The 26154-nt window shown below is 38.8% G+C and overlaps 1 protein-coding gene and 1 pseudogene across 1 annotated transcript in view; one reads left to right on the top strand and one right to left on the bottom strand.

Moving 5' to 3' along the window:
• PRICKLE1 (prickle planar cell polarity protein 1) overlaps positions 1-26154 on the bottom strand; it is a 103107-nt gene that overhangs the window by 43910 nt on the left and 33043 nt on the right. The window lies entirely within an intron of this gene.
• Positions 19770-21371, top strand: LOC131415554 (aladin-like; annotated as a pseudogene).

Below are 26154 nucleotides of genomic sequence, written 5' to 3'. Positions count from 1 at the left end.
ACTAAAACACTATTGAATTCACTTATATAAAAGCTATAAGATGAATTTTAATCTCATTTTTATTTAGGACTGAACAGTATTCAATATTAGCATCAAGTTAAAATGATCTTGAAATTTATTTGGCATCTACTGATTGAGGCAGGAGTAGTACATCTTATATTTTTCAAAAAGCTAGCAATAATATCTCTATAGCCTTCTGATAAACTGTAAATTGCATGTATTAACAAGATAATCTTGGAACCTTGGTTCCCATGGCAGCTTTGCCACTCACTAGCTGTGTTACTTCACTGTGCCTCCATTTGCTATTCTCTAAAATGGGGACAATAATAGCACATACATCAGAATGTTGTTGCTGTGGGCAATAAAGTGATCATAACATATGAAGCACTAGGCCTGCCATGAAATGCACCACGGCTTCATAATTGACAAGGCTCTGCCTTATTTAGGAAAGGCAGACCTGAAATGTTGAAAGAAGGGTTACATTATTTCTCTCTTGTGGGGGCCGGCCTGGTGGTGTGGTGGTTAAGTTCGCATGCTCCGCTTCGGTGGCTCAGGGTTTGCAGGTTTGAATCCCTGGCGTGGACTGACACATTGCTCATCAAGCCATGCTGTGGTGGCGGCCCACATATAAAATAGAGGAAGATGGGCACAGATGCTAGCTCAGGGCCAATCTTCCTCAGCAAAAAGAGGAAGATTAGCAATAGATGTTAGCTCAGGGCAAATCTTCTTCACCAAAAAAAATAATAAAATTTCTCCCTTGTGGTACATAATCCTCAATTAGTAATCATTATCATCTTTAATATTGAAAAGTGTCTTCCACAGGACAAATTCTTAAATAGCATCATTCAGAGAACAAAACTGTTGCCTCGCCTGTGTTGTTAACAGGCATTTACTGAATTTTTAGCACGAGCTTTAGACTTTTGCCAGATGGAAGAGATACTTCAGACCTTTGTGGCTTGATGTACTTGATCAACTCCGACCCCTTCTCTGATCTCGGTGAGTGAAAACTGATCAGTGGTGGTGATGATAACAAAACAGCCTTCCTACGCTCAGTAAAATGGCCTATTCTTCTGATTAATCCACAGCTGGATGAACATTTACAGACTGCTCTCCATAATTCTAGACCGGTGATGCAGTAGGTGAAGAAACACCTCCAGAAGGAGTGGCTAAAAGGGGTGGGGTGAAGTTGGGTAGCTTGAAAACAAAGCAGAACTCTGACCCACAGCTTTGAGTGTTTTAATCCAATATTTACTTTATTTAGCAATTTAAATAACATTAAAGGAAGACCTATGTGTCTAGCAACATAGGTATGTGCTTTAAAAAACAGTTGAGAAATACTGATCTAAACCAGAATTTCTCAATCTTCCTTCTCCCTATCTGTAGCTGTAGCCCAGTAGGGTATATCTGAACCCACGACACTCCCTCCCACCAGGTTCTGATATGGCACGCCCTTCCTGCAACCACTGCTTGATGTAGAGTAACCATATGTCCCATTTTGCTCTGGAAAATCTTAGTTTGTGCCTCTTTTTCAGGTTAAAACTATTGACAGCACCTTCTTTCACCTTCTCAAGTGTCCAGTTTTGGACAATAAATTATAAGGTTACTCTATATCTATGGATCACCCAATCTAAGGTGGATCTGGAGTCATGGAAGTAAGAGAGTAATGTGGAATCTCCACTGGAGAACAGAGGAGCCCCCCAATACACACTAGCAACTCAACCTCTCACCATGCTTTTCCAACACAACCTAAAATGTGGAAAAGAAGGGTGTAGGACCTTGGTGGTCAATATACACGAGAAGAATATTACCAGATAGTGGACTTTGCAGTAGGAGAGCCCTGAGTTAGAATCCTGACTCTCCCATTTACTAACTTCATGGTGTGGGAAAGTCATCTCATTCTCTCAGCCTCATTTTTCTCAAATATTCAATGGAAATGTAAAATTTCCTTCACCAAGTTGTGATGGGGATTAAATAAGATGATGCATGGAAAGTGCTTAGCACAGTGAGGAGATACTGCAAAAAAGATCAATGCCAAATAGTCTATTATATTGTTTTAATTTGATTGAGGCTTCACTCTAATTTATGTATTAACTACATTAACGTAAAAATACACTTTCAATTAGAAAGGCTTTATCTTAAAAAAGTTCTTTAATTTAGGCAGAGCATCAAACTGTTGACTGAATTTGGTTGGTTAACAACACAGTGAGGTATTGCAAATGCTATAATCTGAATGTAAGGTTCAAAGAAATGTTAAGATGTGCACAATTTGAATCAGATATAGTGTCATGATGTGATGGTGTGTGCTTACATCTACTGAGACAAGGATAAACTTAAAGATGTAACTTATAATCAATTTAGATGATTTAAATTGTATTTATATATTTGTTGATTATATAATTGCAAGTCCAAATAATGATGGTAAAAAACGTTAAAACCGTATTTTGAGGAACATTATATTTCTTTACTAATTATATATTTAATGGATGAAGGGAAATACCTTTAAAATTAAAATGTAATTCAATTTCAAAATGGTTATGAACAGAATACAGTTTAAAGTGATAAGGGTAGAAATTAACCAACCAGCGAAAATTCAGAAGAAATGGTCGTCTTGTAATCTGTCCTGTTTCTCCAAGCATTGAGAATGTCTCCTGTGAAGGCCATATACCATATAAATCAACCATGAAGAGTGAGACAATCACCCTCAGAACAACCTAATTTGGTTTTACTTACCTAAATGTTTCAAGTGAAATCAGGGATTTTTAGGACTGCCATTTTCTACTTTGCTTATAAAAATAAAATGATGTGGAATTAAATAGTGCATTTGCAATACAACTAGATCAAAGCAAGGCAAGTTTTACTGATTTTTTTCTCAGCTAATTCAGGCTGTATCTCAGCCTCAAAATTTGCAAGTTTGTTATTATAAATCTGGTGTCTAAATTATATCACAGCACAGTCCACAGAATTACCACCTAATGTGCCAAGACAAAGTGCGTTTATCTGAAAATGTGTCTTATTTTAATAAATGTAACATATGGTCAAAAATACTCTAAAAATTTGAAGTTGAGAGCCGTGTACCTCCAGCAGGGTTTGGGCCTTGGTCATATTAATGCTCCTTTCCTGAGCATCCCACGTGGCATTCTGCCATTGGAAAGCCACCACTGCATCAAATAAGTTTTATTACTTTGCGGCTGGAAAAAGTTTTGTTTTTTCCATTAGCAAACAGAATCTTAACTTAAAGCAAGAAATTGGCAAAGTTATTTTTAAAGTGGATATGTTCCATAAATTTGATCTTAAAGCATCTAGGAATTTTCAGCGGATTCTCATGTAGAAAGCAAGCTTTATGCTACTCCATCCATTTTATCCTTAGCCACCTGAATATAAAGACTACCCATGTCCCAAAGCAGTTCGTTTAGTTGAAAAAGAGTTTGTTTTTTTTTAAATCCCCTTTAAACTTGGAACAGGCATTTAAAGGTAAACCAAGATGCCCATTTTCTTAATTTTTCTCTAGTCCAATTTACGCAGGGGCAACTCTTGAATTTTGAATAAGGCACAGGAAACTAGATCTTTTCATGGCTAATTTACAAAGGTCATCTGGTAAATATTTCAACAAACTATTTTTTGCACTAGTACATTTGGTCTCAAGCTTGTTTAAAGCAATAGGTTGATATTAACCATTTCTCTTGAGCCTTGAAACAACCAAGAAAGGAAACAAGGGAAACTGGTAAAGGTAATGAATATGTGTCACATACGTGTCTTTCACATATTCAGTGTTTCAGATGGCTCAAGGAATGCCCAATTACAAACAGAAGCTCTCTTGGTGTATGAAAGGGTAAAATTCTGGGGTCACATTATGGAGTACAGGTGGAAATACATCTATAAACACAGTCAGAACAGGTGATTTGGATAAATCTGCAACTTTTATCTATATGCAAACTTATCCAGTAAGACTCTCCTATCCCACACTTAATTGAAATTAAACCTTGTCAACCACAAAGTTCAGGATAAAGACCTTTGATGTCAAACACAACATTCTCAAGCAAGTTTTTATTAACTAGGCATTTTGTAAGTAACATTTATCGTCAAAGTACCAAAGACAGTACCCATCCCAGGTAATAGTAAGTGCTTAGGAACAACTGTGTTGAATTAATTTATGACCCTAAACATTTTTTCCTGTGAAATATATTTTAACACTTTAATTGAATTGACCATGGTTTCATTGAGCTAATCAAAGGCACTTCCTATCTTTAAGCTAATTTTATTTCCACTAAAATGGCCCATGCAACACAGGTAATTTGAAACAGCAAGTACATTTATAATACAGCAACTCTACAAAATGTTGTTCTTTTGTACAGAATATTTGACTATGAAAATCAAGGCTATTCTGAAGCACTGCATTTTGTAGAAAAACAAAGGACCAAGAAGCACGAGCACCTGAATTTTAGCTATATAACCTTGATTTTTTCTTTCATAATTTCTTCCTACTAATCCAGTAGTAGATTTAAAGTTTTCCTGAAATAATAAAAGAAGAACCAAAGTTAAACCATCAAGTAAAAATTGTTGGTAATAATCATTGTTTAAATTTTTTACATTTATCTTAAAATTCTTCTACCTCAGTTATGATCCTTTTTAGAACAGACATTTGTTTGGAAGATAGTGAGGCATAGTAGTTAAGGGCATGGGTTCTGGAATCATCGAGACTTGGTTCATATGGCAGCTTGGCCACTCATGAGCTGTGTCACCTCCCTGTGCCTCTATTTCCTATTCTCTAACATGGGGACAATAGTAGCACCTACATCATACTGTTGTTGATGTGGCAATAAAAGTGATAATACATACAGAGCACCAGACTTGCTACATAGTAAGAGCTCAACAGATGTTAAATGTCACTATTACCAATGGACCAAAGTCCATTACGAAGGACAAGGAGGGGATGATTGCTTCTTCCCAAGAAGATAATGCAGAGCATTTGCACTGCCTTTTGTTTATAACAGAATTATGGGATCTTAAGTGTTTGGAAACATGTAGCAGAGTGCTCTAGGATTTTAAAACGTCAATAAATACAGTGCAAAGCTCAGATGGCCATATCTTAGTGAACCCTCTTACCAGGACTGAACTCAGCCAGTGAGATATATAGGCATCAACTCAGGCCAGAGATGTATTCACATGTATTTCTTGGCACTTTTCTAGATCCTAAGGGACAAAGATAATTTTAAAAAGAGTTTTGTATTTGAACAGTTTATAATCTGGTAGGGGAGACGCACAATTATAAGCTGATGCATTAAGTTATACATGGAGGTATGAATGGAGTGTGAAGAAAGTGCTGAGGAGCAGGTGGTGGTTGGGGTGGGAGGACGGCAAGACTCAACGTGTCTGGGGAGAATTAGGAGAAGCTTCATAGATGACATCTGAACTAGAACTGGAAAGATGAGTCGCAGTATATAAGGCAAAAATGGACATGTCCTTTAGGAATAAGGAGGACAAATCTGGGCACTTTCCTGCCTAGAGAATAGTGAGAGGTTCAGTGTAGCTGAGAAGTAGATAGTACAACTGCAAAATCGTGGATAGAACTGAGTAGACGTGATCCAGAAGGCCTGGAGTTGAGGGCTCGGACCACTTTGCAAAGGCCTTGCATGAGAACTCTGGTGAGTAGCGATCCACCAGCATGTTTTAGCAGGGCCAGGCCGTGATCAGAATTGCCTTTTAGAACAGTGACCATGGCTGCAGTGTAGAAATAGTTCAGAAGAGTACAAAAAGAAGCTGAGGGAGAAAGACCAGTTAGGAAGCTGTTAAATAATGATGACAGTGCCTCCAGCATGGCAATGAGGATGAGAGGAGGGCTTAGATTTGAGGAAGAGTCCCCAAGTAGAACCAACAGTCTATGGTGCTTGAATGACATAGGGGCGATGGTGGGAGGGTCTTGTCAAGGATGATGTGTCCAGTGCCAAACTGAGAACCAGCAGCCTCTCAACACATTCAGATGACTAGAACAGTTAGGAAAGGAGAAGTGAAGAAGTCAGATGGGGCCAATGGGAAAGGGTAGAATCTAAAGGCGTGTTTCCTTCTCTCCTCCTTCCATAGTGGAAGTCGAGATGCAACTCGAGATTCACTTAGCAGGCAACAAGATGACACACTACTGGAAGCCCATTTTTATGACAAAGACAACTGTTCCGACTTTACTGGGAGCCCAAGAAGACATGGCTTGTGCCTGGCATGTAGAGGGTGCTTAATAAATGCTTGTCTGTTGAATTTGTTAAGCAGGAAGTGAATAAAGCAGTGCGGCTGGGTCTCAAAATTACCTGAATCTTCTGAACCCCTCTGTGCCTTGATTTCTTTATTTATAAAATGGAGATGGAAATATTAGGAATTAAAGGAAGAAAAATCTTAGAATAAGTAAGATATGATCAAGAAGTATTCATGCTGGGAAAAAGGGGTAAATTTCCAAGTTCTCTATCTAATGATAAGTAATCTATTAAAGATTTATATATACCCTACACTATTTTATGTCTACCTAAAGTTTTTTCACCTTTTTTGTCATAAAGTAATTAAACAAATAAAATGAAGGGCAAGCTTTCTCAAATTTACATGGGAAAGCTAAATTTGTATGGAAGTCTTACTGTGGTAAGGAAAAAGTCCTGTTTAAGGAGGGAATTAAGAAATTCTTCTTAAGTTTTGAGAAAAACTGAACATTTGCAAGAAGTCTTCATATTTAAAAAGAAAAGAAGGGCTGGGCCAGTGGTGTAGTGGTTAAGTTCATGTGTTCTGCTTTTGTGGCCTGGGGTTTGCCAGTTCGGATCCTGGGCGCGGACCTACTCACTGCTCATCAAGCCATGCTGAGGTGGCATCCCATATAGAAGAGCTACAACTCTACAACTATGATATACAACCATGTACTGGGGCTTTGGGGAGAAAAGAGGGAAAAAAAGAGGAAGACTGGCAACAGATGTTAGCACATGGCCAATCTTCCTCAAAAATAAATAAATACAAAAATAAAAAATAAAAGAACATAATATAGATAGCCTGGTTTTACATCTGCTTTTAAACATCATTTCATAATAAAACATTATTTTGAAAATTCTCAGTAGTATGAAAAAGTTAAAAGTTTATATTAAAAATTTGAATTGCCAGAAATTTATATATTCTATCAATCAGGTAGATTTTGATGTAATCAGAAATGTTTGGAATATAACAGTCAGTAAGACCCCATTTGATATTCTTGTAGTCAACACTCAAAAAATATCCATTGACACACCTATAAAAATGGCCAAAATCTGGAATGCTGACAATGCCAAATGCTGGTGAGGATGTGGAGCAGTAGGAACTCTCATTCATTGCTGGTGGGAATGCAAAATAGTACAGCCACTTTCGAAGACAGTTTGGTGGTTTCCTACAAAACTAAACATACTCTTACCATATGATCCAGCAATCACACTCCTCAGTATTTACCCAAAGGAGTTGAAAACTTATATCCACACGAAAACCTGCACATGGATGTTTATAGCAGCTTTATTCATAATGGCCAAAACTTGGAAGCAAACAAGATGTCCTTCGGTAGGTGAATGGAGAAATAAACTGTGGTACATCTAGACAATAGAATATTATTCAGCACTAAAAGAAAGGAGTTATAAAGCCATAAAAAGACATGGAGGAAACTTAAATGTATATTACTAAGTGAGAGAAGCCAATCTGAAAAGGCTACATATTGTATGATTCCAACAATATGACATTCTAGAAAAGACAAAACTATGGAGACAGTAAAAAGATCAGTGGTTGCCAGGAGGTGGGGGGGAATAGGTGGAGCACAGAGGATTTTTAGGGCAGTGAAAATATTCTGTATGAAACTATAGTGATGAATACACGTCATTACATCACATAGAATGTACAACATCAAGAGTGAACTGTAATGCAAACTATGTACTTTGGGTGACTATGATGTGTCAATGTAGGTTCATCAATTGTAACTAAGGTACCACTCTGGTGGGGGATGTTGATAGTGGGGGAGGCTATGTATGTGTAAGGGTAGCAGGTATATGGGAAATCTGACCTTCCTCTCAATTTTGCTGTGAACCTAAAACTGCTCTAAAAAAATAAAGTCTTTTTAAAAAAGACCATTGAGTGTGAATGAACTCAAGAAACAATAAGCACATACCTAATATGTCTGTGTAAGCTGTACAATAAACCCGTGAATTAGCTGTGCTATTTAATTTTTTAAAAGGACTGCACAGCTTCTTCTTCATCCTCATAGGTAGAAAATAGTACTTGTAGCATCTCGAAGACATGTTCATGTGAAAAACGAAAGATGACTCTTTGCCTCTTAAATACCACCACTAAGGGAAGCCTTCCTGGAAATCCTCCCCTCTCCCTCTACTCTTTTCTTTAAATGAGTGGATGTGTTGGATTTAGACTTTCTGCTGTGTAGCATTACACATGGAAGCATTTACAAAATTACACTAAAATAAATGGCAGGTTTCTTTTTTTAATTAGGAAAATACCTAGTCCTTCAAAACTAGAGATTTCACTTTGATTTTATTTGTAATCAAAATATTCCCCTGGAAGCATTTTCTGCAGTCTTAATTACTCAATTAAACATGTTCCTATGGGACTTTTATGTCACTACTGCACGATAATCCTGCAGATGGCAAAAGTTTAAAATGGAATTAAACTAAGCTATTAATTATATACACAAGTTAAAAGAAATCTAAATGAATGACCTTTAAACATTTTGTAATTGACAAAATGGCAGCTGCTCGTCTACCTACCTGGCAGATAGGAATCAAGCTAGAATAAGAATAAGAATGAAGTGCGTGTACTTTGCTACTTGTTTATGGGAAATAAAATATTGGTCTTTTATTTAAGATGCCACCACAGGATAAAAATGTGATTCTTAGAGAAGTCAAGCCATCTCAGATCTATTGCTACTATATCTGATCTAAAATTGAAAGCTATCCCATGTACAACATGTTGCACTTTCATGTACATTATTTGAAAGGCAGACTATGTATAAAGATCATGTCCACTGAAGACACCTTTTTTTTTTTTTTTTTGTGAGGACGATTGGCCCTGAGCTAATGTCCGTGCCCATCTTCCTCTATTCTGTATTGGGCCGCCGCCACAGCGTGGCTTGATGAGCAGTGTGTAGGTCCGCACCTGGGATCCAAACTTGCAAACTCTGGGCCACCGAAGCGGAGCACACAAACTTAACCTTTACGCCACTGGCCGGCCCCCTGAAGACACATTTTTAAATTAATAAATGGACAAACTCTCATTTGCAATCAGATGGCAAAGATGGGTAAAGTTTACTGCAAATTAGAAATAAAAGGGCTATGTAAATATTTTTATTTTGGATGATTACCTATTACGGAGGGAAGATAAAGTAACTAAATAATAATCCAAAATGTATAGATGGTAGAGTCTTATATAACATTATCTTTAGGAAGTAAACATTCTTTTTTTGTACTTCTGAATACTATTCTTTCGAAAATTAGTCTTCTCTTCTCCCCTTACTCATAAGGAGAAAAATCCAGCTTGGAGTTTCTGCTTCATGGGGGTAGGGTTGATTCTTCAAATTCTTTAGCCCCAAAGTTAGGATAAAGGAAGAATTTGCCAAGTTGGATTAAATGATGGATTTTTATTTCTGCTTCTTCCATTGGTAGACAATGCAATTCATTATTTTAGATGAAACACTGACAGAGAACCAAAAACTCTTCATTTTATACTTTAGAAACACACCATGAATCATTCCCCTGAATTATATTCAAGTCACTGTTTAGTCCCGTAAATCCTCAATAATGTTAAATTACTGAGTCGCACATAAGCTCTATTTCTTGAATCAGCATTTTCTTTAATACTTCCCAGAGGATATGAAAGAGAGTTTGGCAACTTCTAAAGGCTCCTGACATTTTCCCTAAGAACTCCTGAGACATCAGAGAAAAGTTCAAAATGCAAAAATCCTAAGTAAGGAAGGAAGGTTTTACAGAGGCTCTACTGGCCATGTGGTGCAAAACATTCAGTGTATTTTATCCAATTAACATTGCAAGAAAAGTACAACCTTTTTCATTGGATATATGCCTTATTGCTAAATATCCTAAGGCTTTGTTTTCAATGTACGACAATAAATAGTGTTAAAATAGTGTTAGGTTATACTTTTACACAAATAATAGATCTGGACCTCTGATAAATGATCTTTTAAGCTCACAATCCCTCCCCATCCCCATCATGTAGTATTACAAAGATAAATCAGAAAGGTTTAAAAAGCTATATATTGTTAATCTTTCCCATTTCATGATTGTCTACAGTCAACAACCTTAAATGTATGTGTTTTAATTCAGGAGGAAGAACAATGCTGAGGTCTGACCCTTAATACTTTGCAATTCACATAAAACAGGAAAATTCAGAGCAGGCTTTTCAAAAACAACTTAGTCATAGCTAATTTTAATTTATTTGAATAGAGTTGACATGGTGTTTTTGATTTGATGCAAAAATGAGAATTGTTAATGACTGGAATCATCATTTTTTCTACAAGGAGAACGACAACCAAATAATGGGAAGCGAGAGCATTATTTTTTATTTCTTCATTTATTTATATCAATATTTCTAATTTAAAAATTTCCATTCTTCCACCAATTCTATTTCTAGCAGTAAATCCTAAGGAAACAATAAGAGATGTGCAAAAAGATATATGCACAGGCTATTCAGAAAGTAATTTTTAATACTGAAAAATAAGAGGTACGTTGAAGATTCAACATGATGGAATTGATTAAGAACTGGTTAAATAACTATATTCATGTCATATAAAATTATGCAGCTATAAAATGATTCTCTAGAATCAGCGCTGTCCAACAGAAAGGAATGTGAATGACATTTGTAACTTTAAATTTTCCAGTAGGTGCATGAAAAAAAGTAAAAAGAAACAAGTGAAAGTAATTTTATTAATATATTTAATTTAATCCAATATTTCAACATGTGATCAATACAAAAATTAATAATGAGATATTTTCCCTTTTTTGGTACTGCCTTTGGAATCGGTATGTTTTTCCTACTTAAGCACATCTCAATTCCAACAAGCCACAATTCTAGTGCTCAGTAGCCCATGTTGCTAGGGGTTACAGTATTGAACAGTGCAGCTACAGACAATGTTTAGACTTGGAAAATCATTAATAATATATTAAAATTTAAAAACAGATTATATGACATATGTACAGCATGATTCTAACTGTATGCTTTAAAAATTCATGAATAGAAGAAAAAAGCATAGAAGGGTCTATACCAAAATGCTTAGTGTTATTTGGGAAGCAGGATAACAGTTGTTTTCTTATTTTCTTTTTTATACTTTCTAAATGTTTGACAATAAAGCTGTATTATTTTGAAGTTAATAAATGACTCCATTAATATTCTCCAATCAGCACTGATTAGCTACATGATGACCTTAGACATTCAACTCTTTCTAAGAATGTGATCCCTGAAAAGTGACTGTATTTGTCTTTGTTCTGTATTGCATACTAGCGAATACAAATTTCATTGTCCATAGAGAATAATTCACCATTATGAACAGGACTCATATTTTGAGTGCGGGCCCTCATTTGCCCCTTAATGTGGTGTGTGTAATTACAATATAAGAACTGTGAGTAAATTATTTCATTGCCTGTTAAATAACCATTTGTTAAGTCTAGACAACAATCATAAATAGCCATTATTTATAAAGTTTCCATTCAAAGTACCTGGGGAATTGTATAATAAATAGGCAATGTCACCAACACCTCCTTGTACCCCCAAATCACACACACACACCCAAAAAGAGAGAAAATACATAAAATTGGCAAAGATGCTAAATACAGACAAAATCTACTTTGAAAAAGTGAGACTAAACTGAAATGAATGTTGCATGCTTGGCATCCACTTCACACTGCAGAGATCTTATTCTGCTGACCTCTTCATCGTGTTATACCCACCCAACACTCCCCACCCCCCTCCCCCCCATAAAAGGCTCTTAGGACAAAACTAGCCCACCTTTCCTCTTTAGCCTTCTCTCTCAGTATTTCCCCATCACTAGCTCTGCACTATTTAGCCATTCTGGCATTCCTCATTGTATCCTCAACAAAGTTCCTGCGACACTTAAGTAGGTACAGACAACATTTGATGTTAATTTATTTTAATGAGAAATATTTACTGAGCTCCTACTTACAGTGGGGCTTACAGTCAGTAGGAGAACTACGCAAAAATACCAAAATAAGTACAGATGGTGGTAAGAGCAATAAATAACAAGAAGAGAGTGCTATGAAAGAAAATAAAAGATTGGGGCTTGGTGGGGAAGAGGGGGGAGTGGTTAGGAAAGGCCTCTCCACTGACAAAGGACAGACTCATTGATGATGAGACCTGATGGATGAGAGGCAGCAAGTGGGAAGAGTGCCTTCCTGCCGAGGTGCATGTACCAGTCCAGGGTCAATGAGGACTCAGGTGAATTCAGGACGTTCAGTGTTGGTTGGACCACAGTGAAGGAGGGGAAGAATACTGAAGCCATTTCAGCCTGTGGCAGTCTAGCACAGGGCCAGCAACAGTGTGTAAGCCACGGCTTTTATTATTATTATTAACAACAATAGCAATAGATAATATGCCTTAAGCATTTTCAATGAGCCAGACATATGCTCAGAGCTTTACACATAATAATGGATTAATTCCTTACAGCGGCCCTTTGAGGGAGCTATTATTAAGCACCTGAGAGGTTAGCAACTTGTCTAAGGTGACACAACTTGTAAAGGGCAGAGCTGGGATCTGCTGACATTTGAATCAGAGCTCTTACACTCTTTAGTGGACTGCCTCTCCTTCCCAATTTTATACTCTGACATCCATTGCCCCCAGAGATGTGGGAAAAGGAATTGTTTTCTGAAAGAGGATACTGGAAAAAAACAAAGAAACTGAGATTTATGTTCCCAGAAAGATAAAACTACCTTATGGACACTAAAGACCAAATTCATTCATGTCTAAACCATGGAGGAAGGACAAAGAAATACATAGAGCATGCTGTAGTAGATATCTATGGGTTTTGTCTTCTTCACATCAATTTTCCTTTTATCTCGTAAAAAGAATTTTTATTTGGGAAACTATTCCTCCCCCACTCTCAGTCTATGATGGTGTTGGTGGGGCAGACCCTACCCTTGGCTTTAGGGCATAGTACATGACCCTTCAAACCTAGGCAACTGGAACATTCTATTCCCTTGGCCAGTAACTGGTTCAGAGAGGGTATATGACTGATGGCATATGAGCTCAATCTGAGACTTTCCTGAATTACTGAGAAAGGTGTAAATTTACAGCTGCTGGTACGCACACCTGCCTCCATGTTGGACAATACTGCCTGAGAATGAAGCCAGCACAGGAGAAACATATGCCTGGAGATGAAGAGATGGAGTCCTTATGAATCACTGAGCACATGGATTCCAACATGTGCTAAAAACAAATTTATTCCTAGACTTTTCAGTTGAATGAACCAACAAATTCCCTTTCTCGGAGAAGCTATTTTGAGTTGGATTTTCTACCAGAAGAGACCTAGTATGGACCGGAGTCAGAGAAGACTGGATAGAAATGAGGGTCAAAGTAAGGCCAGTGTTAGCCAAAATGGCAGAAAGGTGGTCAGAAAGATCCTAAATTATGCTACCACTGAGAAAACTGTCTGAGAATTCAAGTGGTTGGAGTGAAATTGCTCCTCTTCCTTGGAGGCAGGCAGCCAACAAAGTGGAAAACACAACTTTGAAATGCAGGTGCAAACAGCCAGCAGTCAATAAATAGCTATTGGCTGGTTAAGGTGCGCCCGACTCTGCACTAGGTGCAGGAATATGATAATGAACAAGACATAGTCCCTTTCCCCCTTGGAGTCCATTGGCTACTCTAGAGGGCAAAGGAAGGGGTTAGCACACCTACATCATAATTTACCTACAAATTGAACACAGTGCAGTAAAAGCAGCACCTGATTAGAAAGAAAAGTCTTGGTTCTCTGGTCTAGACATAAATATATTCCACTGAATTGTATAATGAAAGGCTCAAATGTGCAGAGGCCAAAAGAGAAGGAGATCCGAATGATGAAAGATCAGCATCAGTAGTAGCAGTAGTTATGGGCAGAAAGACTTAGAACTCGAACTGAGGGAATCTAAGTGGACTCTGGTCTACTTCCAGAAATGAAGTTGCTAAAGAAAGAAATCAGCCTAGGAAACTGAGGACAGAATATAAGGAGGGACACGATAAAAGACGGCCAGAATTAAAAATGCCTCTAGCTGCTGCAAAACATTAGCTCTGTGAACTTTTCCTGGTTTTTACCACCCCTAGCTCCCTGTAGCTCAGCTCTCCTCCTGACCAATGACTGTATTTCCCCAGATCAACTCTACATCCAGCTCTCTCCTCAGTGAGGTTGGACATGAACTGCTCTCTGAAACTCAGGATCTAGTGCCCCAGAACTAACCGAGAGCTCCTGGGTTCTGGTTTCTTACATTCTCACATGGCTCAGCCTTCAGAACTGAGAATTCTTCTTTGGTCCTTGCTACACTGCTTGGTTCTCACAGCTTCTCTCACCTGGTCCCTGAACGCTCTTGCAGAAGGCTCCTGCAGAAGGCCCTCGTTCCTGAATTCCTGAACTCTGCTCACCTGGCTGAGATGCTGCCACCTCCTTTGGGACGCCTGATGCTGAGGTTGCCTGAACCGCCCCTGAGCTTATCACTGTCTTCTTCTTCCTCTGCCCACTTCTCTTGCCCACTCTTTCATCTCTCAGGCCTCTCCCTTACTTAGTGTATGGGTGTGTAGGTTTCTTACCCTATTTGGTATAAAAACTCATTAAATTTCATGCCCAAATCATGGAAAATTTAATCCATCTTTGAGGTAGGGGGGTGGCACTGGCAAGTATACATATCATCAGCAATGCTCTTAAATTAACTGTTTGGTAAAACTATATGTAATCCACCTATAGAGTTGTTTTGGTTCCTAATTATTATATCTACAAAGTCTCAACATAAAGATCCTATTTAGGTGTTGCTAAATTAAAACTCCTCACTCAACACAAATACCCCTACTGAATTATCTCAGTTTTGCTTTAACTGGGGCCTGAGGTGAGACTATTCTTGAACAAATCCACCAAGGAACAAAAACCAAAACCAAATAAAACAAAACCCAGTAATATGGACCAAATCAAACAGACATGAATACCAACTCTGATTATTTGTGTATTCATTTAATCATCACATTGATTCTTTCATGCAGCCTATATTTAGTGAGCGTTGACTGTGTACCAGACAGTGCTCTGGGCCTTGCGGATACAGCGGGGAATGAGACATTTTCTGACTATTTTGTATGTGCAGAGTATCAAACTATGCTCTCCTCCTTCGGGGAACCACCACTTGGTACATCCTTCTTTTATTCCTTTTTGCCTTGACGACTCTGCTCAGGATACACTCTTAAAATGGCATGGCCATCTCAAGACTCAGTTGTTCAAAGAAGCATTCTTTCAACAGAAGCAGTCTTGTAACAGTAATACTAAAATAAACCTATGAGATAATCTAATTCAAACCATCATCTACAGATGACAAACCTGAGGCAAAAGAAAGTTAAAAATACTTCTCCAAGATGGTCCATATAGTTAGTGTCTGTGTTGAAACAGTATTTAATCTCCTGATTCTTAATCCAGTGCTCTTTCTCCTCCTGCACTGTCCAATATGGTAGCCGCTGGCCCCATGTGGCCATTTAAATTTAGATTTAGAATTAAAAATTCAGTTCCTCAGACTGTATGGTGGTTACCAGGGGCAAGGGGGTTGGGGGCTGGGCACAAGGGGTGAAGTGAGGCATTTATACGGTGACTGACAAACAATAATGTACAACCAAAATTTCACAATGTTATAAACTCTTAAGACACCAATGAAAAAAAAAATTCAGTTCTTCAGCTGCACAAGCTACATTTCAAGTGCTCAAGAGCCATAGGAGCTAGCGGCTATCATATTGGACAGCAAATAAAATAGACTGTTTCCAACACTGCAGACAGTTCTACTCGACAGCACCATGGGGTCTAAAACACACTGCTTGCATTATGCCAGCTCAGCGTTTCTCAAATTTTAATATGCATAGTATTCACCTGGGGATCTTGTTAAAGTGCTGAATCTCATACACTAAGTCAGGGGTGGGGCCTGAGATTCTACAATCCTAGTAAGCTCTGAGCAAGAGAACTGCTCCTGGTCAGAGGACCACACTTGGTGTATGGAGTATCAAGATTCTAGCTCAATACTACAGCTAATACTGCAAGGTTTAGTGCGCTAATAGTTCCATGTGTATGATCTTTTTGTCGCCTCAATTAAATTTTAAGCTCCTTAAGATAGAGCACCACATCTTATTCCTCACATCCCTCATCATGGACTGCACAGTACAGGGATACACGGGTAATTAATTTTCCTATCTATAAGTGCATTATATTTGGTGCAAATTACTGCAATGTTACAGATAAATACAGTTTCTTTTTCTTTTTAAAAGACATCAGGTCTTTAGCCTAACCATTTATTGCCTTCGATTTCCCAAAAGTTAGATATTGGTGGCTGTACTATGTCAACTTTAAGAAAACACATGGCAATCAATTCCATTTAATGGCTTTAAAATGAATTGTAAATTTTATTAGAGCATACATACTTCAGATAATTTAAGAAATAGTTGAGAAAAAATATATATAATGTACATTTGATAGCTGAAGGGATGCTAAATAGTCTCCTGAAAGTACAATTGGATATCCAAGCTCTGTCTTAAAATTAGAAAATGATTAAAATATTTACAAATGTATTACAACCAGAAATTTTATCTGTGTCTTTATATTACTGAGATCTTACATCCTACCCTGAAAATAGAGAGCAACCTTTTTAATGAGACAGCTGACAGCTGTCTTGGTATAAGCAGGCACCTCTTATGATAACTTTCTGTCAGCAATTCTCATTTTTCTAGAAATTTCTATTTGTAATGGGTTATTACTATTACTATTTGTAATGGGTTATTAATTAAGAACTTTGTGATTAGGATCAAAAGGTCATTTTTGTATTTAAAAGTCACATATTTATGCATTAAATTTTTAAAGAAATAAGAGTCCTTTGTGCCTTCCTAAATGTATTCCTTACAAAGCACCAAGAAAAAAAATTTATTAATGCACAAGACTGAAAGAAATGTCAAGTATGCTAGAGTTCTGGTTTTGATTTTGGACTACAGAGAAAGTTAAAGAAGCAGTGAAACAGAGCATTTTAATTACAATCCAATGTCCTAGAGAAGAATATTTGATATCTCTTCCAGTTGGCATTCTAGCCAGTGTGAGAAGAAAATCAATTGCGATTAGTACAACGTAAAATCATTCCACCCAGTCAACTTAATCAGGGATTATACTGTGTGTACATCATGAACCTCCCTGGTTTTGTTTAAGATCTTGTTTGACATATTAAAAGATGGAAAAATTTCAAGAGTTAAATCAATGATTTTATTTATGCTACATAACCTAAGCCAATAAAAGTTTGTGCTAAGATTCCTCAAACTCCCACTTCACTTTGAGGAGGGTAACTAAATGACAGCATTTTTTTTCCCCCAGGAGGAGACTAAATTGCTCTGACAGAAAGATGGCAGCAGTGTAATGGCTGAGAGCTTGATTCTGGAGTCGCAGACTGAATACAAATTCTCCACTTAGCTTCACCATGTTGGCCTTAGAAAAATTAACTCTCTCTTTAGGACTCAGTTTCTTCATCTGTAAAATGGGAATGAGAATGGAATTGTTGTGAGTATTAAATGCAATACTGACCACATGGCACTTAACATGGTAAATAAGTATTTAGCACACAGTAAGCTTTAAATGAATGTTAATTATTTTTATTAGATCTGAAAGGGGTTTATCACAGCTCAGCGGCCATGAAATAAATATTTTCCTCCACCCTCACCAAGCTCTTTTAAGACCCCTTACTTTCTGTTTGTACTTAGAAATCTTTTAAGATATACAAAATATCTATTTATGAGAGAAATAGAAGAGATATTTGGGGATTTGTATATTAAAAACAAGTATTTTATCCGCTCACCTGGAATTGCTCTATAGCCCCCATTCAGAGATAAAATGATTCAAAGACATTGAAGTACAATTTCAACAAATGTATTAATACGTAGATACAGTCAATGACATAAGATGTGCTCTTCTAGAAGAAAACTTTTAGTCATGGCACTGCTGAAGTGAGGGTCCAGATAGCTCAGAACAATGTAGAAGTTGGCAACTAAGTGTATAATTGATATTGTATAGAGGAAAATTTTGACTTATTCAGGTCACAAAGGGGATTGTTTTTGTCCTTAATTTTCCTGTTTGGTTGTTGCCTAAACAAGAATCATGCCAACTCTCTCTTCTCTTATTGAGCACAGAACTGACTGAGGTAGAGCAAGAACTGTTTTGCTCACTGGGGGCAAGAGACATTGTGGTCCCAGGAACAACAGCAAAGGCTGGCCAGGCTCCCATCATCAAACGGGCTTGTGCATCAGCACACCAGAGAGAAGGGATCAGATGTGCACATTCCCTCCATCGGGTTGACCTTTCTCTGAAGGGAGAGTAGTGGACCTCTTCACGTTTACCATGTTTATGACAGTGCTAGTCAATAACAGAGAGTCATGCCCCACTCCAGGCATGGGGCGTGGGGAGCTTGGAGCAAGGAGGAGAAACAGGCTTGAAACTTCACATTCACTCAGCACTTTTCCATTTACAAGGTTATAGCAGAACTCACTTGAACACAATCCTCATGAGGTTGGCATAGTTACTTTATTTCACCAAGAAAATGAAGCTCGGAGAGGAAGATGGCTTGCCTAGGAAATATCAGCAACCGAGTAAATGACAGAGCTGGAAGCTACATCCTGTCATTCCATGGGCAGAGTGTGAGAAAAGATTTATAGAGAGGTAAGCACTGAGAACTTGGCTGTGACAGGACGAGATTTCACAAAGATAGGGCTCTTGTGGCATTTTGCTTTATTTTTCTACATTGCCAAAGCAAGCAAGGTTATAAAACTAGGGCTTTTATATATTTTTCTCATAAAATAATCAAATATTTAATCTACTCTCAAAATTTTCAATTTGTTTTAAAAATGTTTTAACCACAGTATTTTTTCCTCCTAGCCAAGATCCAACCAAGGTTCTACATTGCATTTGATCACTAGGTCTCTAGTCTTTTTAGTCTACAATAGTGTCCCCTTTTTTTAAAAAATGATATTGACTTTTTGAAGAGTCTTGTAGAAGGGCTGACATCATGCAGTTCATTGTTTCCTTGTGTTGTCTTTTGGCACATTCTGCTAGCCTCTCTATTTCCTGTAAACTGTGTAAGGCTTGATGAGATTCATGTTAGACGTTCTTGGAAAGAAGATTTCATTGGTGATGTTGTGTACTTCATATTGTTTCACATCAAGAAATATATCAGGTTACTCCACTATTACTGAATTTAGGAGTGATCACTTGGTTAAGTTGGTGAGCACCAGATTTCTCCATTATAGAAGTATTTTTTTTCTTTGCCAATGTTAGTATATGTAATTTTTTGGTACTGTGTCGATATCCTATTACTCAACAATTTTTCAACTTTTGTAGCTAATTTTTATGTTATATTTGTAGTCTATCATGTTTCACCAATTGAAATCCTTTTGCAACCTTCATTATTTGGGCTGGGAATCTGGTGAGGCAAAATCTCCTCTACTCCCACCCCCAGTGTTACATTCATGCAGCTGAGTCCAGGTCCAGGGCTTTTTCATCCATGTGCCAAGTAAAGATGGGGGCCTTTTTACAATACGGTTTGTCTCAGGTGGCTACCCATATGTATTCGAATCCAGCTGGGGAACTAAGAGTCAGATGTCCTGGACAGCAAGAAGTGCTCCCTGAGTTGTTCCCTCCAGTGCCGCCTAGGGGTCAAGTTACCCTGTACCAGCACAATAATGAGCTGGTGATGGGTAATAGCTATGTGAGTCAGCCTCTCAACTTCCAGGGCCAGTGGACCAATCTTCCTGTACCAAACCTGACTAAGGATCCCCTGTAGACCCTTGGGATGCTGGACCATGGCACAAGAACTGCCTTCATCCATCACTGGGAGCAAGTATGGAAGAGATGCATCAACATTTGGCATGATATGGGCCTTTTGGGGTGCTGGGTGAAATTGCAAACTCAGAGGAGAAGGTGTTTGAGTGGGTGGAGAGGGGTCCCGTGGGGCCCGGCACTCTGTCCATTGGCCTCCTCCCTCCCTGGGTCCCTGTTCCCCATCCATCTCTCAAGAGTGAAGATCTGATTGCTGAATTTGCCTAAGTCACAAATCAGTCCAGCACTACAGTACCCTCCCTGAAGCACCTGCAGCAGTGAAATGTGGCGGCTCTGGCCTGGAAGCCCCTCGGTGCCTCTGTTCTGGCTGTGGCCTGGTCCATTCTCATCTGGACCCTGAACTCCACTTCTTGGCCTATCTGACTATCTTCTGGCTGTGCCCAACTGCTCTCTCACCCTGAGTACACACCTGTCACCAGCTTGGCCTGGGCCCCTAGTTGGGGGCGGCTGCACCCAGGTTCACTTGTGGATGCTGCTATGTTGGTATGAGATGTCTAAACAGAGACCTGTGTCCCCCTTCCCTGGTTTCATGGAAGTGGGGTTAGCAACCTGCTCTGGTCCCTGGATGGCAGCAAAGTCACGGCTACCACTTCAGGTGTCTTTCTAGTCAGAGAGCCCCAGATGTGGCCTACTGTACCAGGGCGATGTCAGACTGGCTGCTGGAGCCCAGACAGAAACCAACTGCTGATCGCTGTATTGGAGGAATCACTGATTTACTCCTTGCCATTCCCAGAACGTTGTGAGGGGGGAAAGGAGTGCATTGGAGGTGCGAAGTCAGCAACAATTGTGGCAGAACTGTCAGAGATAACAATACACACACCAGATGGAGAAGAAAGACTTGGGGGAGAGGCTCACTCCATGGTCTGGGACCCTGGTGGGGAGTGTCTGGCTGTGCTCATGAAAGGAAATCCACAGGTCCATTCATCCTCCTTTTTCCCACCTGAAACAGCCCCGTGTTTGAACTACTTCCTTGTGGCATTATTCTGGGGGGCCAGGAGCCTAGGCCCAGCTCATCACTTTCCATCCTTCCTTCAACAAAGGGGCTCTGCTCAGTGTGTGCTGGTCCACAGGCCAAATTGCCCACATCCCTCTGTACTTTGTGAATGCCCAGTTTCCACATTTTAGCCCAGCGCTTGGCCAAACCCAAGAGTCCCCAGCGGGCGGCAGAGGCTCTATTCACGATCTGCTCCTCTTTACTGAGACATCCCCAACCTCTGGCCCTTGAGACTCTCTCCCAGGGCCACCACCTGTTTGGCCCAACTCCCTTCACTTCCACTTCTAATAATAAAAAATTTCCTTTTTTGTTTTCCACTCAAAAACAACAACAACAACAACAACAAAAGATGATGGGCCTTACCGTTTGCAGGACAGGAGAGTTCCATCAAGATAAAGACAGGATTCAATCTCTACCCACAGTTGTTCGGCCCCCAGAGTCAACCACTTTGAACTCTTGTAGTTATTTCCTCTGATACTTATCTCCATATTTCTAAATAACATGTAGAACTACTATACTTGCTTTTAAAATTTTAGTCATGATCTCTGACTTCCTATTATAGTAGATATGGGTTAGCTGCTTTCCTATTTCTTGCTTTAGAGGAGAAGTGGGTATGAACCTAGGGCTACCACACTGAATTGTGACAGCAACTAGCACATAGTTAGCGGGCCTTAAAAATACTTGTTGAATGTCATTGGATGAATGACACAGATATCCAGATGCATAAAGCAAGGCTGCATTGTGCAGTTCCTTATAACAAGTATGCACTGAGTAGAATATAGCAGAAATACATAATCTCCCCAAATCACATACATTAAATTGGTTATTTGTACCCTTTCAGTATGTTCTTGGACAACATTAAAATTTAACACATTAAAATATTTTTTATAGGAGAACTGTCATGAAACTAATTTGAATGACTCTAAAAGAATCTATGCAGCCAAAAGATTTTTTTTCAAGTAAATTCTCAATTGGCAGCAGAGAAAAAAAGAATTTAGATGTAAGAAAGTAATCTTTTCTAAACAATGATGAGCAAACATGCCTGAAAATATTTGGGAGACTCTCCTTGGAGTCATGTAGGCTCAGAATCCAGCCTTTTGCCTTGTAGAATTTCAAAGTTTGATGCCAAGCCAAAAGAAAAAACAAAGATGTATAAATTATGAATACTCTGAAAAGACTCCCACCTCATTAATATGTCTCAAAACACATTGCTTAAGGGTAAAGTTAATTAAATCACAGCACACATAAATTTGAAATGGACTGGTAATCAATCACAGACAACATTATGTTATATAGAGACAAAATGGGAGTAGTGGACATTAATAAAAGTTAAATGAAAACAGATTCATACAATGGAAGGAACTTTTCACCTGACTTGCTGCTGACTCTATCCAGCTTTCAGGACTTTTTGAGGCACATTGATGAAAGAATTAAATATTCTTCTTTACTTGGAACCCTTTAAAGTGATGAATCTTCCATTTAGTACTTGAGAATTTTTTAAGCTGACTTCAATGAGCATCAAATTTTCTAACAAGGCAATAAAACTCTTAAATTTCCTGGCTAAATTATGTAGTTTTGTGAATTTTCCAAGAACTCTACTTCTGTTCTGTCATTGGGTCTTTCTCTTTCATTGTGTTTCAACTATTTTTCAAGAAGAGAAAAGGAAGAAAGAGAAATCTGAACCAGCCATTTTGATGACTTGTTAACAGTTCTGACAAAATATACCCTGAGTTTTTGGGTTTACTTTTTTTGTAATTAGCTGCAGTTCCCAAGTATTCATGTATTTTTACTAATAGGAGCAATCTGGAGCAGATTTGAAATTACTTTCTGTAGCTGAAATAATTTCTATCCCTGTAATGTTATTTCTCTTATATATCTAGCTTTTTTTTTTTGGTGAGAAAGATTTGCCCTAAGCTAACATCTGTGCCAATCTTCTATATCTAGCTTTTTTTTTTTGGTGAGAAAGATTTGCCCTAAGCTAACTTCTGTGCCAATCTTCCTCTAATTTGTATGTGGGTCGCTGCCACAGCATGGCCGCTGACGAGTGGTGTAGGTCCACTCCCGGGAACCAAACCCAGGCCACTGAAGCAGAATGCGCTGAACTTAACCACTAGGCCACAAGGCCGGTCCCTCTAGCTTTTACAAACACAGAATCTTAGAATGGGAAGGCTCTTAGAGATCTCTGAGCTACCTCAAACTTCCACCTGAGGCAGCCTCCTAGCAAGCGCTAATAGGAGGAAGTGCTGTATGGTCCAAAGAGCAAGGGCTTGGGAGCCAGACAGATTGAATCATCTGTAAATGAGGCTAAAGGTAGGTATGTAGAAGGTTCTTGGACAGATTAAGTAACGTAACAGATGCACCAGAGCCAGGAACACAATGCAATGGATAAAAGCCCAGGATCTGGAGTTGGAACTGAACCCAGCCGGGCACATGTCCTAGCTTTGCCTCCTCACAGCTGTGTGTTTCTGGACAGGTTACTCATCTTCTCTAAGGCCCAGTTTCCCCATCTACAAAATGGAGAAAATAATACTCTTAATTCATGATGTTATTTTTAAAGACTGAACTGGAAAACATATGTGATACTCAAATAATATGAGCTATTATTATTAGGCCAAATCAGATTAAAAGCTAGGAAATGGATGAACCTATTTCCAAGGTTCTCAGATTAACAATATTATGTACCTAATAAAGGCAGCTATGTTTATAACTGACAATTTTAATTTATGAGAGGAAAATCAAGGTTAAACATTCACAGTGTAGGTAGTAGGAAAAAAAATATCCTATATCTCTAAATCCCCTAATATATTAACACAAAAGTATTTATTATGTGCTTCCTAAACATAAGCATAATATAGAAGACAAGAGGACATCAGGGCACTCCTCTGAGGAGAGTTCCACCTGGAGTAGAAGGCATCCATGCACACCAGAATAACTAACTGCAAAAGGCAGCATAAGCTAAGTGGCAAATAAGGGGTGCAAAATAATAGGTTCCAAGGAGTGAGGACTGGCTCACTTTCAGAGGGAGGAGGTGGAATTTGAGCTGGACCTTAAAGGTCAGTATTTGGATAGGAGGCGAGGAAGATGGAGGTCATTATTTCAGATGGAAAGAATGTGCTATCCTGTCCAACCCCCATCTCCAATTTCAAGTAATGATAAAGATGCAAACCTGAGTCTCAGAAGGGGCTGTGATTGGTGTAAGAAGAAGGCAGAGCACTTGTGTGGTTTCTAGCTTTCTAGATAAAGGTCACCTCTCCCCATAGGAAGCTAGAATAAAAGTATTAGGAGTAACATTAATTAACAATTTGTACCCATCCCAGCGTTCCTCATTTCCCAGGGTTCTCAGCACGTGTGGCATCAAGGGGAACGCCTGAAGCTTGGTCAGGGTAAGAACATACATCGAACAAGCTACAGCAGGATCCACACCAAAGGGAGTTTCTGTACAAAATAACTAGTTTAAGGAACACAAGGGGGAGACAAAGATTAAAATATCTGTTGTTGTTAAGCTTATCTTGACATAGTTTCATGAGTCACATGCAGAGTTCTCAGGGTAGGGCCTATTGTGACTCAAAGCCATATGTGTCCTTTGTGCTCAGGGACCATGTAACACCCTCACCCTCCAATCCCACTGCATACTGACCACGTCCACTTGGATGACTCGAAGGCACCCTTTACTTTCTCCTTCCACAGTCCCTATCTCATAGAATGGGCCTGCCTCCTCCCAGCAGTTGCTAAAAGTCACCATAGACTCTCTCTCTTCCCTAGATTTTGCAATTTAGACTGCAAACTTATCTCCCCAGTCTGGTCTCACCTCTTCTAATCTATCTATTCTCCAGACTGCTGCCACAAAGAGTATCACCTACAGGATAAAATCTTAACTCCTCTTGAACAAGGCATAAAAGGGCATCATTATCTGGCCCCAGCCGACCAGTCTGACCTGAGCTTCCAACACTCTTCCCTTGAAATTTGCATTCCGGCAACATCTAATTACCTGAGAGGTCCCTGCACCTAGCCTGCTTTTGGGCCCCCCTACCTTGCACACACTCTTCCCTCCCCACCATGCTGAGAACCTGGGAAACTTCTATTCATCCTTCTAGCCTTAGCTCAAGTACTATCTCTGCTCTGACTCTTGACACCTGCCCATGTGCTGAGATGCTCCCATCCTCGTATCTCAGAGAACTGTGATTATTTACAATGTCTCTTTGCACCTGCTTTGTAAGCTCCTCGAAATCAGGAACAAAATCCTTTCTCCTTCCAGACCTAGCATCTCGCACACAGTAGGCCACTCAGACAAAAACGTGTTGAGCAAATGACTAAGCTTTAAAATGAAGAGAGGAATCAATATTATCTGGTTAAAATCAACAAGTGTGAAGAAATCCGCTGCAAACACTAGTTTATTTTATTGGGAGGAGGGGTCGACTTGCATGGGGATATTTTCCATCAATTTATCTTTTCTTTGAAACTGCCGATGAAATAGTCTCACACGTGGTACAACAGGGCAAAAAAAGACAAAGTAGCATTTGTTTAAAAGAAATAACCTCTATGGTACTACCTGAAATTTACAGAATTTTTGAACTCTTTTCAGCTGATACTCAAATTTATTAGATTATTTTCAACCCCTTCTCCACTACCAAAACGGAGAAAAACACCACAAAAATTTAGAACCAGCCAGGCTACAGGGTTTAGCACTAACTTAGCTCTGAGAACTCTCAAAATTACTTTCAAAGCCCCTCTATAAAGTCGGAGAGATTATAAAATTGTCAAAAGAGTTTCTCTTCTTTGCATCCCTTGAAAAAAAGGGTGACACAGATTCATACCTGAAGTCATAGGACTTAACTCTGAAATACTCAAGTTTTGAGTATTCGGTTAATTGCAATCATTTACTTTCCTTGGGAATTAATAGAAACCATCTGCTTAATGATAAAGCTGAGCTCTGCAATTATTTGAGGAAAAATGTGCCGCAGTCAGCATAAAAGAGCCTTATTGAGGAAGCCTGCTAGACATATGTATTTTTTTTATAATTAAAGCCAATCACATTCATTACTTTAAAAATGCTGTTGTGATCAGCTGCCTC

Source organism: Diceros bicornis, chromosome 17 (genome assembly GCF_020826845.1).
Source record: "Diceros bicornis minor isolate mBicDic1 chromosome 17, mDicBic1.mat.cur, whole genome shotgun sequence".
Lineage (NCBI taxonomy): Eukaryota > Metazoa > Chordata > Mammalia > Perissodactyla > Rhinocerotidae > Diceros > Diceros bicornis.
The sequence above is the reverse complement of the archived record's forward strand: the minus strand, read 5'-3'. Positions and strand labels throughout refer to the sequence as shown.